The 12,682-nt window shown below is 44.6% G+C and overlaps 1 pseudogene; it reads left to right on the top strand.

Annotated features, from left to right (window-relative positions):
• The first annotated feature begins 1,957 nt into the window (after positions 1 to 1,957).
• Positions 1,958 to 2,548, top strand: LOC141568566 (RNA polymerase II subunit A C-terminal domain phosphatase SSU72 pseudogene; annotated as a pseudogene).
• Positions 2,549 to 12,682: the final 10,134 nt, after the last annotated feature.

Genomic DNA, 12,682 nt, shown 5'->3' on the forward strand with positions numbered 1-12,682 from the left:
TGCTCATGGCCACTTCACTCCAATCTCTGCCTCTGTCTTCACATCCCCTCCCTTTTGTGTGTGTCATCGCCCTGTGCCTCTTTCTTATAAGGACAGTTTTGATGGCATTTAGGGCTCACGTGGATAATCCAGGTCAATCTCCCCATCTCAGGATCCTTAACTTAGTCACATATTCAAATGTTGTACTTCCAAATAAGGTAACATTTACAAGGTTCAAGGATTAGGGCCTGATATTTTTGGGGCCACCATTCAGTCCACTGTAGTCCTTATGCTTGATTTTCTACTGACTGTACAATTATGGCCTTGAGTCTGATGACATAAGGGACATAAGAGTGATTTGAAAGATGTGACAAAACTCGTACCAAATTATAACAGATGACCTGCCAAAGCCCATTAAAATTAATTACGAGTTAATGTAATGGGTAAAGAGAAAGCAAGGCCTTTAAAACATTAAGTTTTCACCAAGTTCCCAGGAGAAGAAACAGGCCTGTTTCTTCACTTCCAGATGAAGAAAGTACAAGCTTTGCAAACCCTGCCGCTGTGACATGTGCGGATCTTGGGCCCTGAAGATCTCACAGGACTCAGGTCGGCAGTTCTGCTTCTCCCTCCTGCACCTCTCATCCTGTCCCCAGGGTGCTGCAGGCAAGTGTTCTGCAAAGTGTTGAATGAGGAACTTATGCCACTGACCAGAAGTGAAAAAGGGCAGGGACTGTGTGTTTTTCAATTAAATAGAACAACAGGAAGTAAGTGTTAAGTTCAACAGGACATGTTCACACTACTGTTTAGAACAAAATCTCTACAGTCAGGTGTGTGAGAGCAGCGTTGATTTCCAAAAGGAGTTTGTTCCATAACTGCCCTTTCTCGGGACCATGAAAATGGTGCATGGGCTGATACTATCCTCTGGTCTAGAAATCAGACTTGGCTTCCTGCCCCAGCTATGCCCCTTCTCGTGTGATTTCACTCGCAAAAGCTGACCTAAGTGGCGGTTTCCTCACCTGGGGCAGATGTACTACAGGCTCCTTAAAGGCAGGACTCACTCTTATTTTTCTGTGTGAAGCTTTGCGCACATTGCCTGACATACAGAAGACCCTCCATAAACATTCATTTACTTATCTCCTTAAACTGAACGTCTGCCTTACCTGCCTCACATACTCAAAGCGATACTTGCCATGCTGCCTCTGAAGATCACTCCGAAACTGCACACACAGAAGGCATCCGCGTTGCTGCATGTCATTGCTCTTGCACTACGGCACTTTGCGAGGTTCCTTCCAGCCGTTCTGGTACTTTCATCCCTTTTAAAATTAGCCTCAGAGACTGCACACCTGCACTGGAAATGGGTAGAAAGAGGTCTCCGTTATTCATGCTCATTTCAGAGGCTGTGCCCTAACGCGGGGAACTGTTTGCAAACCTGGGTGCTCATCATCAGGCTGGAAAGCCCTCTGGAATTGTCTACTGCAACATCCTCCCTTTACAGGTAAGAAAACAGCGGTGCAACGTCACGTGGCTGGTTAGCAGCAACGAACCCAGGCAGCTGGAACCCCCTTCGACTTCTAGTCCAGTGCTTTTTTCATTGCATTATGCTCTCTCTTTAATCCAGCGTCTTCACTGGCCTGGTAAAATGGGTCAGTGCAACTACCTACCTCACGGCTAAGTGTCCCAAGCTGTCAAAGGGACCAGTGTGGAGCCCCTGTGAGAACGCTGGCCTCCGCCACCCGTGACTGGAGCAGCGGCGCACGGGCCCTCCCGGCTCCCGTAGCTGGGCCTCCCTCAGGCCACGGCCCGGCGCTCTGGGCAGGCGCGGGGACGCGTGCACACGCCACGCAGCGCGCCACAGGTTACGTCACCAGCGCCGGCGTGCGTCTTGACGTCCGGGGCTACGAACGCCATCTTGCTCGCTCGGAAGCCACGACTGCGTGAGAGTCCCGGGGCCGCGAGTGTGGAAGGTGCTGCCGCTGCCATGCCGTCCTTACCGCTGCAGGTGGCGGTGGTGTGCTCCAGCAACCAGAACCGGAGCATGGAGGCGCACCACATCCTCAGCAAACGCGGATTCAACGTCCGGTCCTTCGGGACCGGAACTCACGTGAAGCTTCCGGGACCGGCCCCGGACAAGCCCAATATTTACGATTTCAGTACCACGTACGATCAGATGTACAATGATCTCCTGAAGAAAGACAAAGAGCTCTACACGCAGAACGGGATTTTGCACATGCTGGACAGAAATAAGCGGATCAAGCCCCGGCCGGAGAGGTTCCAGAACTGCAAAGACCTGTTCGACCTGATCCTGACCTGCGAGGAGAGGGTGTACGACCAGGTGGTGGAGGATCTGAGTTCCAGGGAGCAGGAGACCTGCCAGCCCGTGCACGTGATCAACGTGGACATCCAGGACAACCACGAAGAGGCCACGCTGGGGGCGTTCCTCATCTGCGAGCTGTGCCAGTGCCTGCAGCACACGGAGGACCTGGACAATGAGATCGACGAGCTGCTGCTGGAGTTCGAGGAGAAGAGCGGCCGGGCCTTCCTGCACACCGTCTGCTTCTACTGAGCTGAGCGGGCCCGGGAGCCGAGCCGCCTTCTTCCTTCCGTTGGTGCTTTTCCTGCCTGAGATTTGTGTTGACTTTTAGGGCGTCCGCCGATGGACAGTAGTGTTGAACTGTAGATACAAAATGAGAAGATACACGTAAATGCGAACTTTAACTGTCAAGTTTCTTTTTTAATCCCTCTTTTACTTACGAGTGGGATATTGATACTGAAGTTCTTTTCTTTTCTTTTTTCTGTAACTAAAAAAATAAAACGGTTTATAGTGCATTTTCCTCAGTATATCTTTGTCTTTCATTATGCGTTCCTCCCTCGTCCCTTACCTGGCTGGAATGTACAGATTCCTGATTAAAGCAAAGGGCTGTATGTATCTTATGAGAGAACCTGCAATCATCCAATAAACAGATGCTGGTGGTTAAAAAAACAAAAAGGTAACAATATGTTACTGATTCCTCTCACACAGACTGGCTTCTGAGAACCCATAAATGAAAAGTATTACAAGGTACTCTGAAAAAACCTAAAGTGTTTTGGTAGTGCTTCATTTTGTAGTCTACCATTTTGATTCCCTCTTTTTGACTTTCCTGTATTTTTTTAGTTATTTTCTTAGTGGTCCCTTGGGGATGACCACTAACAAACTTAAAACAATCTAGGGGCAGATGGGTGGCTCAGTTAGAGCGCGAGCTCTGGGCAATGGGGCTGCCGGTTCGATTCCCACATGGGCCAGTGAGCTGTGCCCTCCCAAACTAGAGTGAAGTCAATGAGCTGCCGCTCAGCTCCCAGGTGACCACATGGCTCAGTTGGATGGAGCGCGGGCTCTCAACCACAAGGTTGCGGGTTTGACTCCCACAATGGATGGTGGGCTGTGACCCCTGCACCTAACAATGGCAACTGGAGCTGAGCTGTGCCCTCCACAACTAAGATTGAAAGGACGACAACTTGGAAAAGTCCTGGAAGTACACACTGTTCCCCAATAAAGTCCTGTTCCCCCTCCCCAATAAAATCTTAAAAAAAAATAAAAATGCAAACTTGAAACAATCTAGTTTGAATAATACCAACTTAGCTTCAGTAGTATTCAAACTCACCATTCCTCTATACCTCTAGCTCTCCCTTTTTATTGTTATTGTCACAGATTACATCTTAATACATTGTATACCCATTAATATAGTTTAATATTCATTGTCTTATGCACTTTCCTATTAAATCATGTAGGAAAAATAAATTACAAGCCATACCAACAGTGAAATGATACTGGATTTTATACTTACCTATGTAGTTACCTTTACCAGTGTTCTTTATTTTTTTCTTATGGATTCAACTTACCATCGACTTTTCATTTCAGCCTGAAAAACCCGTTAACAATCATTGCAGAGCAGGTGAACTAGTAATGAACTCCGCCAGCTGTTGTTTGTCTGGAAATGTTTTAATTTCTCCTTCGTTATTGAAAGATCATTTTACCAGATATAAAATTTTTGATTGATAGTTGGTTTTCTTTTTTTCAGGAATTTATGTTATCTCAATGCTTTCTGGCCTCCATGGTTTCTGAGGAGAAATCAGCTGTTAATCTTATTGAAGTTCCCTTGAACATGACAAGTCATTTCTCTCGCAGCTTTCAAAATTCTATTTATCTTTGTGTTAAAACAATTTGACTCTCAAGTACCTTGGTGTAGATCTCTTTTGAGTTTATCTTGCGTGAAGTTCATTGAGCTTCCTGGGCATGTATATTCTTGTGTTCAGATTTGGAGAGGTTCGGGCCGTTACTCAATTTTTTTCCCCTCCCTTTTCATTCTTCTGCTAGGGATCCTATAATGTAATGTAATGTGATATTTCATGATATTCCATGCAACCCTTGTGCTCTGTTCATTTTCCTTCATTCTTTTTTCTGTCTGCCCCTCAGACAGGATAATTTCAGTTGTGTTACCTCTTCAAGTTTATTGATCCTTTCTTTCGTCTGCTCAAATCTGCTGTTTACCCTCTCTAATGAGTTTTTCATTTGTGGGGACAGAATCCCAGAGAGCAGTTTCCAGGCCCTTGGCCTCGGGTGGGGAGGTGCTGGTTCGGGTAGTGAATGACCATCAACTGTGATTGGTTGACCATCAGCTGTAACCGGTTGGCCAATTGCCTACTGAGGTAACTGTGGGGCTGCGTTGATTGGTTGGTTGGTTGGCAGGCAGAGAAGTGAATGGCGGACTGCGGATCGGATTGTATGGCTACTACTGCGTGTGTCTCGCCTGGCCGCCAGAGAGAATATAGTGGTATGATTCCCCTATCTATGGCTCCGTGGGTGTTCCTTTTTGGTCCAGCCATATCCTGCGTTATGTGGGGAGCGGGACTAGAGGCCCCACAAGCCGCCTCGCATGACATCATTTCAGTTATTGTACTTGTCACCTCCAGAATTTCTGTTTGGTTCCTTTATGTAATTTCTATCTCTGCTTATATTCTCATTTTGTACATACATTGTTTTCTTGATTTCCTTTAGTTTTTTTTTGTCCAGGTTTTCTTTTAGTTCATTGAACATATGTAAAACAGCAGATTTAACATCTTTGACTAATAATTCCAATGTCTGGAATTCCTCAGGGATAATTTCTGTTAAATTATTTTTTTCCCCTCTGTGAATGGGCCGTATTTTCCTGATTTTTTTGGTACATTTTGTATTGTTGTTGACTAAACATCTGGGGTATTATATCCTCAATGATTGCTGACTCTTGCTTGTTGAAAGCTAAAGCCAACCATTTGTAACTTTTCCAAACTATTTTGCAACATATATTCCTTGTTTTGTGTGTACCCTGATGTTTCTATTTTGTTACATCAGCAGTCAGTCAGTAACTTAATAAAAAATTTTTCTTTAATACCTGGCTGTCAAAAGAGGTGAGGGGGAAAAACAGGTCCTGTCTCTTTAAATCCTTCAGAACTTGCTTTAGCCCATCATGGGCTGACATTCCGGTGGCTCAATCACTGTTTTGGTGGAGGGGCCGATGCATGGCGCTTCCTACTCTGCCACATCCCTGTGACATTACCCAGTAGTGATTGATTTTCATTTAGAAACAAGACAGAGAAAATAATTATTAATTCAAAGTTCAAAGTACATGTTTTTCCCAAAGATGCAAGAACATTTCATCAATGTGGGTCTTAACTTTCTCATGGTTTCTCACGAGAGATTAAACAACTGAGTGATTTTTGTCTGCCATCTTAAATCATGTATATTCATAAAATCCCTTTAGGAGTCAAGCAAAGTATAAAACAGGCTCAAAACATGATCTGGAAAAATCTTAGATCTAAAAGTGTAGCAAGAGGTTCAGAATTGAGATACCAAAGTGATGCTGCTAAATGAGATGCATCTTGCAGGGTGTAAAGAGAAAACTAGTCCTCAGGATCAAGGAATGTTTGATCAAGGAAACATTCAGTCTGAAGGCAAAGAAGCCCCTGACCTCCCATACTTACCGTATGTACTCTTCACTTAGCACTTGGCTGCCTGGTGGCTTGTGGCATCCTCATCTTGTGGTCCTGTTTGGTCATATAACTTGCATATCATTTAACTTCTGCTGGGACACGTGTTCATTGCTGCAGCGTAATTAGATCTCTCAAGAATTAAGAATAATTTCTTAAAGATTATAATTAAGCTGGAGGAAGAAGAAGGAAGAAGAGGGTGTGGGGCAGGGTATATTAGCTTCCTAGCGCTGCCATAACAAAGTACCACAAAATTCATAGCTCAAAACAACAAAAATGTATTCTGTCACGGTTCTGGAAACCAGCAGTCCCAAATCAAGGTGTTAGCAGGGCTCTGCTCCCTCCAAAAGTTCTGAATCCATCCCTGCCTCTTCTAGGTTCCGTTGCCTCCATGCACTTCTTGTCATGGTGGTATAATTCCTGTTTCTGCCTCTATCTTCACATGGCCTTCTCCTCTGTGTGTCTGTGTGTCTATCTCATCATTCTAGTCTCTTATAAAGATACCAGTCATTGGATTTAGGGCCTACCTAAACCCAGAATAATCTCATCTCAAGATCCTTAATGGCATCTGCAAAACCCTGTTTCACCTTCACAGCTACCAAGGTGTGGTATTAACACAAGAAATGTCCAAACCTGTAGAGAATTTTCATAAGAGTTTATTTAAGCCAAACTGACAACATATGCTGGGGAGCAAGAACTCAAATGCTCCAGAGAATAACAGTTTTGCAGCTTCTTTCATGAAATTTGAAATTAAGGAGGGAATGTAAAGATTACTTAGAGGTGGGAGAAAGCAAAGTGGGGGGCAGATTACAGAATAGTTAAGATTGTGTGTTTTCTTGACAGGGGTTATTTCAAAGGTACATTAATCAGAAGCACAGAAACAATGGACAAGTCTTGCTTAAGGCAAAGATAAATCTTTTACTAAAACGTTTTATACCTGGGACATGACTATGCACCAAGACCTGCCAAGTTAGGAATTTATGATCAACCTGTGAGGTTATTTTCCACAGAAATTTTTTTGTCCACAATGGTATAATATAAAAATATTTGGTCCTTACCCTTCGTTCCTGATACAGAATTTCTAAAACCCTTGGGGTTTCCTGAGTAATAGGAGTGTCGTTTGTTATTCATAATGAGCCCTTCCATTCACACAGGAGTTTATGATAATGAAGTGACTTAGGGCAGGGCCTCTTGATACCCTCAGGATAGGGCTGGTACCAGAAAGACCAAAGGATTAGAACTTTCAGCTAATCTCTTGTAAAGGGAAGGTCTGAGAGCTGGAAATAATCTCTGTAAAAACTCTGAAATAATGACATTCAGAGAGCTTCCAGGTTGGCGAACACATCGAGATGCTGGGACAGTGGTGGGTGTTCCCAGAGAGGGCATGAAAGTGCCAGGCCCCTGACCTGGACCTTGCCTGTGCATCTCCTCCTCCTGGCTGTTCTGGAACTATATCCTTTATAAGAAACCAGTCAACATAAACTGCTTTCCTGAGTTCTATGAGCCATTCTAGCCAATTGTCAAACCTGAGGAGGGGGTTGTGGAGATCCTAAATTTATACCTGGTCAGTCACAAGTATGGATGGCCTGAGACTTGCAACTGACATCTGAAGTGGGAACACTCTTGTGGAACTGAGCCCTTAACCTGTGGGGTCTGCACTAACCGGGTAAATTTGTGTCAGAACTGAACTCAATTGCTGGACACCCAGTTTTGGTGTTGAAGAGTTGGAGAACTGGTTGATGTTAGAGAATACACCCCACAAAGGTTCGGACTTAGACATATATTTTGGGGAGTACATAGTTCATCTCACTACAGAGGGGAAGGGAAAGGAGAAAAAGAATCTTGTGTTTTCTCACAAAATCTAATATTACTGAGCACATATTAATTAAATCTATGAAGGCGTTATTTATGAAATCAACCTAAGCAGGCAAAGTAGATAGGTTAATGGGTTTCTCACGATAAATACTCCTTTGCCTCTGCTTAGATATGAGGTCTTGGCACAAATTGTACTAATAAGATTGTAACACTTCTACAGGACTTAACTCCACTTGCCCATCAATCCTAAACTTACATTGCAAGTAGTCTTTTGGAAAGATGGGCAGGAAACACGGATAACGCTTAATGAGGGTGAAATCTGTGAGCTCATCACTGGAATTGTGACTGCTGCTAAAGCTCAGAAAGTATTCAAAGATCTGGGACCCAAATTTTGGCCCCTTTAGTCTCCCTTCCTGGAATGTTCCCTGCAGTTTCTCACCATTAAAAAATAAGTGATTTAGGTTCATGCCAAGGTCAGACAGCCAACAAAAGAGACACCATTGTTCTCAATCTCATGAATTTTGGGGTTGTTTTTTTTCTTTTTCATGTTATTTCTCTCCCTTTTCTGACACTACATTCTTTCTCTTCTTCTTCCTTTTTTTTTCTTTTAATAATAAGCATTTTCTCCCATAGACCTTCAATTTTGTTTTGTATCAATGCCACAAGGTAGGTGTCATTATTGCTATTCTACAGAGTGAAATGGGGCCCCAAAGAGGTAATATAAGGTTATGCAGACATTCAGTTGTGGAGCTGGGAATCAGACGAGGCACTAAATCCCATGCTTTTTCCTCAACCCTATGATATCTTCCCTTCCTCTCCTGCTGTTTCCTTTTCCTCCTTTTCTCCACTCCAAGGCATGCACAGGCTTAGTACACGTTCCCATTACTCTAACTTTCATGGTTCTAAGCACTGAGTACCAAAACCTGCCTGGGAACTTGCATGAAAGCTGAAAACCAGGCCCCACCCCAGGCCAATCAAATCATACCTCTGAGGGTGCAGCCTGGACATCAGCATTTTGTCAGAGCACCCCAAGTTATCCTACTGTGCAGCCAGCCAGGATTGAGAACAACTGCTATAATGTTTGCACCTCTCGTTAGCCATAGAAATGAAAATATTCACGTACTGAAGCTTAGTTTAATGTTTGGAGCACATCTTAGTAAACCTGCTAATGAAAACCAAAGACAAAGTGACCAATGAGACTTCCAGATGGCAATTTGAGCTGACGTGTTTAACGCCCTCCCTTCCCAAATCCCACTAAAAGAAACAGTGATACTCAGCAGAGATAAAAGTCTACAACATTCATGTAAAATAAGGAAGAATGGTATCAGCGGGCTAGAAACTTTGAAGAAATAGACATGATTTGGTGCAGGTGAAAACGGATGGGTCAACGTACTAACAAGAAGTATTCAGCACTGACAAAGAAAGGTCCTGTGGGAAATAGATCAGTGAAATTCCCCCGAAGACCTGGAACATTCTCACACTAGAACTGGAAGAGGGACACTGGATTGTGAGACGGTGGGGGGCAAACGAGAGCAGTCTGGCAACTATACCAGTGCCTCACAAACAGGCTGGCTGCCCTGGAGAGATTTGGGGAAGCCTCCCACCCCATCAGCACCTCCACCACAAGAAGCTTCGAGGGAACTATTTGAAACAGCAGTGAATTCCTGAGGCAAAAATGCCTTCCCAGTGATTTGCTTCCAACTTCCCCCAGCGGGCTAGATCCCTAAGCAAGGAAAATAAAACTACTAAATAAATGAAAACTTAAAATTTCCCCTTTGGGACTAAGACAACAGGAACCAACACACTTGCTGATAAAACCTTCTCAACTTTCCAAACTGGGCAAATATAGATCTCCTCTGAAGGAAAAAGCAAATCAAAATTTAAAAATTCACAGAACATATGAAAAGACTTAGAACACAAAAAGGAAAGAAAACATATTTGAAGACTCAGAGCAAATGCTTATCTATGAAATAAACTGATTCCAAAAAGCAGGAACTAACATGAATTTTCACCAATGTTGAAAGGCCATCGTGGAGAAGAGCTATAAAAAGGAAACAATTGACAAATACTCCTATCCTGAAAATCGTGTTCACTGGAATTTTTTTCTAATCAGCTGTAACATGGACAGTGTGGCAGATAAAAATTTCCAAAGATGGCAAATCTCCCAACTCACACACTCATACGCAATGTGACTTTCCTCTTCCATCAAGAGGAGGAGTTTATTTCTTCACATTCTTGAATTTGGGCAGGGGGCTGGGACACTCTGACTTCTCTGCCCAATAGAATGTACTGGAAGTGACACTGTACCAGCTCTGGTCATAGCTGGCTGGCAGCTTTTGCTTCACGCCCATTGGAAGTCAGCAGTCATGTAAAAGATGTGACCACCTTGCTATGAGAAGCCCAAGCCATACAGAGAGATCTTACAGAGTGAGGGGGGGAGGGGGAGAGAGAGAGACCATGACTTGGGAGTGAGACGCCAGCAGGGAAGTGGACCCTCCATCCCAGCTACACCAGCTGAGGCCATATGATCAGAGATATACCACCCAGGCGAGCTACCAAATTCCTGACCCTAAATATCATGAGTAAAATAAAATGGTTATTCCAGACCACAAAGTTTTGGGGTTAGTTTCTTAAACAGAAATAGACAGCAGGCAGAAGCAGCCACCAGCAGCCTAGGGTACCTTACAGAAACAGGTGGGTTTGTTTGCTGAATGTACACTAGCTGAATGTCGAAATCCCAAGGCCTCTTCCTCAACTCAGTTCCCAGAATGCTTGCAGCCAGGATACTAGCCTGCAGGAAGGAGACACACAGATTCTCCTCTGGGAATGCTGACCAGCTCTAGGGGAAAGACCTAAAGCAACTCCCACGGGAGCTCCCCACAGCCACCCTACAGAGAAGCTACCTTTCATGGGGATCCCACCCCCACGGGTACACAGCCTCCAACCAGCTTCTCACCCTTAGCATGTGCAAACAATCCGGGATTGCTAGACATGTGAGAGAGGCTTTAATGTGAAAGGGAGGCTGAACACTGGACAAAAGGGGATACAGAGGAGATTATGAGGGGTAAAAGGAAACTAAAAAGCAAAATGGTCACTGTTGTTCTCGAGAAGGAGGTATAGGAGAAGGTACTGCACCCATGAAACAAAAACAGGATGCTATTAAAACGAAAAAGTAGCCAAAGAACAAAACAGAGCTTTTGGAAATTAAATATATGGTAGTATACGTGAGTAACTCAGCAGAGGGGCTGGAAGATAAGTTGAGGAAAGCTTTTAGAAAGGAGAGCAAAATACAGAGATGGAAAATAAAAGGGAATACATAAGAAAATTAGAGGACCACTACAGACCAACAATGATCTGTTTCATCCAAATAATAAAGAGTTCCCAAGAGAAAGAACAGAGAAAAATGGAGGGGAGGAAGTCACCAATAAAGTAATTCAAGGGGATTTCCCAGAATTGAAAGGCATGACCCACATCAAGTCACATCATCATGAAACCTTACAACATCTGTGAGGGAAAAAAAAGATTGCAAGGAGAGAGGAGAGAGGGAGGGAGGAGGGAGGGAAAGAAAGAGGGAGGGAGGAGGGAAGAAGGAGGGAGAGAAAGAGAGAAAAATAAGCAGAGTAGGAGAGAGAAATCAAAGAGAGGGGTGCTCTCCGGCTGGGTAGACTGAGCTGTCCAGGCTGGTCTCACACCTGGGGCTCACACCGATTATCTCTTATCTCGGAAGCAAGGTCCAACCAAGCAGAGTACCGAGGACATCCGCTGCGCATGCACAGGACCTGGGCCTCGTGCTGCTTTAAAGGCCAGTGTTCCAGATGTCCTCTGGTCTCTAAGTCAGACCCTTGAAAGGGATTTCCTCCCGTGACAGAATCCTTGGACCAATACAGATGCAGTGGGTAATTAACAGTGGGTAATTTATAAAAGAAAAAGCATTGTTCTTCCTAACATTCTTAGTGGCTCTGATATCTTCCTTCTGTAAAACAGCTTTCCAGGGTTGAGAAAGGATTTGGGGAAGGATTCTGAAGCCCCAGCCCAGAACAACATGTGTGTTCCTGGCAGCTCTGTGTTGGAAAGGACAGGGGCAGGACACTTAGGCAATATTTCTCAGTCGTTGGTTAATTTTAAGGCAGGATGGTGGTGAAGAGAAAGAGTTTGAGAAACAGAAGGACCTTGATTCCAGTAGCAGCTTTGCCACTTACTAGCTGTGACCTGGGGGTAAGTTACTGAATTTCTGCAAGTAACCATTTCCTTGTCTATGAGAAGGAAATAAAAGTAGCAGCTACCTCAGGGAATTTGTGTGAGAACCAAATGCCAGACGACGCAGGTCAGGCGCTTAGCACTTCGCTGGGCACAGATCTGACCTCCAATGAAGGTTGGATGGTATTATTTGAAGCATAATAAAAAATGACATGAATAGAACTAGACCGTGCACTTCCATGAGCGTGAGGAACAGGGATGTGATGTTAGGATTGTAATCCTCATTAGCAAATCCCGGGATGCTTCACAGTTGTGGATGCCATCTTTCTAAACTCAGGTTCCAGAGAAATGGGGGATTCGCTCTGCACCCCCATCCTGTCCCTTCCCAGTAGCCAAGATGGACATTTCTATCTGTGAGGGAGGGAGGCACCCAGCCAGTGCCGGGGGCACGCGCGGTTAGAATGCAGGAGGGAAGAACTGGCTGGTTGAGCTGGGTGCTCTCCTTTCCTAAATGACAGATGTGTCTGCTGGGAAAGGTCCTGTTCTCACCTCAGGGCAGCTGTGCCAGAAAGAAGAGCACCTGCTCACAGGTCCTGCAGGCAGAGGGGAAGCCTAGGGGTCTTCAGTTACCACTGAGCTGACCGCCCAGCTGAGCTCCTGGGTATCCTGCTTTCCTGGATTGCACTCTGTT

Source organism: Rhinolophus sinicus, linkage group LG14 (assembly GCF_036562045.2).
Source record: "Rhinolophus sinicus isolate RSC01 linkage group LG14, ASM3656204v1, whole genome shotgun sequence".
NCBI lineage: Eukaryota > Metazoa > Chordata > Mammalia > Chiroptera > Rhinolophidae > Rhinolophus > Rhinolophus sinicus.